Source organism: Triticum dicoccoides, chromosome 7A (assembly GCF_002162155.2).
Source record: "Triticum dicoccoides isolate Atlit2015 ecotype Zavitan chromosome 7A, WEW_v2.0, whole genome shotgun sequence".
Classification (NCBI taxonomy): Eukaryota; Viridiplantae; Streptophyta; class Magnoliopsida; order Poales; family Poaceae; genus Triticum; species Triticum dicoccoides.
Genome location: NC_041392.1, coordinates 393,536,537 through 393,540,511, shown reverse-complemented (window position 1 = coordinate 393,540,511; position 3,975 = coordinate 393,536,537).

Sequence of the window (3,975 nt, the reverse complement as noted above, 5' to 3'; positions counted from 1 at the left end):
CGGATGCCGAGACGAGCACGTGACACCACTGCCACCCTGTATTAGCGTAACGCGAGTCGAGGCGGACGTCGTCGCGGTAGCGACGACGGACGCCGAGACGAGCACGTGGCACCACTGCCACCCTGTCTTAGCGTAACGCGAGTCGAGGCGGACGTCGTCGCGGTAGCGACGACGGACGCCGAGACGAGCACGCGACACCACGGCCACCCTGTCTATCTTACGGTTACGCGAGTCGAGGCGGACGTCGTCGCGGTAGCAACGACGTAAAAATGTTGGTGTTTTAAAAATTTGGTAGAAATTTCAGAAAATGTTGTTCATTTCAAAAAATGTTCGTGTTTTAAAAAATGTTCTTGTTTTCCTAAAAAAATTCACAAATTCGGAAGTTGTTCATTTCTATAAATATGTTCTTGCTTTTTAGATTTTCTTATTAATTTAAAACTTGTTCGTAGTAGATCAATTTAATGTCGATTCAACCGAAAAGCATTAGATCAATTTACTTCAGTAAGCTATTTTTTGTTTAACTAAATTATGTTTCTGGATAGTATTAATCGAAAGGGAATAGAGGGATAGGCTAATTTTTGTGTGTGTAAAAGTAGCTATTCGTTTTTGTTTTTTGGGGGGTTGAAAGTCCTAGTTTATTTCAATTAAAAGTGGAATTTCCCGCCCACTACTGTCCCTGAAAAACCGCTGGCCCAGAAAGGGAATGGGCGGAATAGCAGGCCCAAAAGAAAAAAAAGGTGGAAAGGGAACAGAAGCTAGGGGAGGTATTGGGCCAGCACTGGGCCAAAGTCAAGAAAGGGAATAGAAAGCGCTGGGCCAGCGCTGCTCGTCACGGGATCGATCGAGAAAGGGAATAGGACGCAAAAGCCTGATCGCTACGTTGTCGTTTTGCTGTCGGATAGCTGCGGTCGGAAATCGAGCGCGCCGGCTGGGACGCGCGCGCGCGCGTTAGCCACGCCCCATAACTGTAACCCGTGTGGCATAATAAACACCCGATCGTATCCAGGAGTCAGTCGTTCTAAAAAAAAGTATCCAGAGTCAGTCCACACGACCCTGTGGGAATGAACATTACAAATGTCAACACGTTCGCGCGCAACTACGACGGCCCACACAATCATATGTCATAACTGTTCACCCCACCCCGTGAGCCCAAACACGTGTGTAATCAACTTTAGTTGTCATGTGTAATTAACTATAATTGTCATGTATCATTAAATATAGTTGTCATGTGTAACTAATTGAAGATGTCATGTGTAGTTAAACCATAGTTGCCATGTATGGTCAACCGTATTTGTTGTGATTAACTAGTTGACACATATGCATCGTGTGTAACTAATTGGAGTTGTCACGAGTAGTTAAACCATAGTTGCCATGTATGATCAATCATAGTTGTTGTGTGTGATTAACTAGTTGACACATATGCATAACTATAGTTGTCATCTATCACCGTGCCCACACGTTTGGGCGAGTATCGTGTGTCCGTTCGGACAAGGAGCGCCCGGACATGTGGCACTAAATGATAACGCCCACACGATGCTAGGTGCTTATGTGGCTCTCAACATAGATGGCAACTACTTCAATATTCTTGAAAATGAATCGAACGGCATTGACTGCATTTAGGCCATGTTGATAAGTGCCACACGTGTGGGCGTAATCATTTAGGTAACTTATTGACGTCGGTTTTTGGCTATATTAGACTATGTCTAGATTTTGATTTCCCTGTGTATTATACATGTATTGTATGTGGGTTGGGAAACTGTTTACGATCATCTTACTATTTAATAGCAACTTTTTATTATCCAGCTCAAGTTAAAGATCTTTGGATCCCAGGTTAAAAGAATTGGGATACATACTTAATTAACTCTCTTTTTACTCCTGAAATGGCTAATACCATTCTACAAACTCCTATCATTAATGTAAATGGTAAGGATATTTTTGTTTGGAAACTAGCTCCTATAGGTGAATTCTCTTCCAAAAGTGCTTACAAGCACTGCTTCAACAATCTTCAGCTTCCACCAAGGCAAAGGCCCAAAATTGTTCCTATGGGGGTCATTTTCCTTCTTAATCAGACGTGGGAGGATAAGCAAATGGCACTAAGAGTTCAAACATTCGCTTGGATGCTTCTTATAAAAGTGCTTCCTACGGATAAGAGGGTAGGTAGGTACTCCAAGCATATCAATGAAAACTGCTCTAGATGTGGCCAACTAGAAGATGAAATGCACATATTGTTTCTTTGCCCTTTTTCTAAAGTTGCATGGTTCTGCGATCCTTAGTTTATTAAACGGAATCTCTGGTTGAACATTATCATTCTATTCCTGATATAATTCGTGCTTTGGTTATATCTTAACATCCACAAATAAACTCGACTACTCTCTATACTTTTCTCTGGTGTTTTTGAAAAGCTCGGAATGACTGTCTATTTTGCAGAAAATTATGTAAGCCTTCCCAGTTGTATGTAGCATCAAATGTAACAACTGAAGCAACCAAATTAGAAGATAAGAACTCCACTCAGCAGCAAGAAAGCCATCAAGCTCAGGAGCAATTGCAAATTTCTCCAACAACCATACATACACATGACTCTAATAATCTTGCAGGGAATGTCATCTTTTACGATGCTGCTTGGGAGAGACGTACAGATTAAGAGTTGGGCCATGCTGGCTTAAGAGTAATCATAACCATGCAAGACAATCTGCACCTCCAACAACTGCACGTCTCTGCGCTTTCGCCTCCAGCTTCATCTGCACTCCAGGCTGAAACTTATGGGCTGCTCCTAGCTACAAAGTTAGCAGATCTTCTGCAGGTTCAAAACCCTCACTTTTACACGGATTGCTCGGTGTTAGCTTCGGCGGCAAGGTCATCAACAGTGTTTGCTGCTCCGGGATGTTGGGAGAACATACCTCTCCTTGCAGAGGTCCCAGCCTCTTGTTCTTTCAACTGTAACAAGATCACTCACATCAGCGGGAGCAAGAATGTAAAAGTTGATCATCAAGCTTAGTTAGCTCTTTGTATTCAGACAAAGTCCTTAGCTATCTGTTGCTTATGTACACAAGTAGGTCAAGGTCAATGTCCTAGAAAGGACATACTTTCTGCTTCTAGCATAGCTCCATTCATGCTCCTTTCTGTAAAATGTACCTGATCCTGAATAAAGCCTTCTTTTGTTAAAAAAAGAGAGATAACCCACCCATTTAGGGTTGTGCTAGTTCCCCCAAAACTTGTTTGTTTACATGGTATCAAAATAGGTCTCGATGACCACTTCTTCCGCCTCTTCGAGCACAGCCGCCGCCGCCACTATGGCCATCGTCGCCACTACAACTATTGTCGCTGCATCCCTCATGGTCATTGCGGTCTCTTCCTCCACTGCCCCGATGATCTCGCCGTTCCTATCAAGTCTTCTCATCGGGAGTGCGTCAAGCCTCTGGTTTGATTGCTCCCTAGGTGCTGGACTGTTTGCCTCGCCACCTGCGCCTGGCTCCTCACCTTTCCTGGCACCTCCCACTACTAGGGAAAACCTTATACATAGCATCTTAGCAGTAGCGTTGGACAAAATGAGGCGCTATTGCTACTTAGTAGTAGCGCGTGTAAGAAAATGGCGCTATTGCTATCACTTTAGCAATAGCGCGTACTGGCAAAACGCGTTGCTGCTAAACTTGAACTGGGCGCACAGGATAGCCCCACTTAGCAGCAGCGCATATCGTACCCAGCGCTACTGCTATGCTCCGTAGCATTAGCGCTTTTCTCGAACCCGCGCTACTACTAACCCTACCTTATCGTCCCCACGCGGCTGACCCCCTCACTCTTCCTCTCAGTCACTCTTCCCCCGCATGCCCTGCTGTCCGCCGCCGTCACGCTGCTCCTCCTCCACCGAGGTACTCCCTCCATCCCTCCTCCTCCCACCACGCCCTCCTCCCTCCTCCTCTGGCCACCCCCTCCTCTCTCCTCCTCCGGCCGCCCCTCCTCCCTCCTTCGCCGGTAACC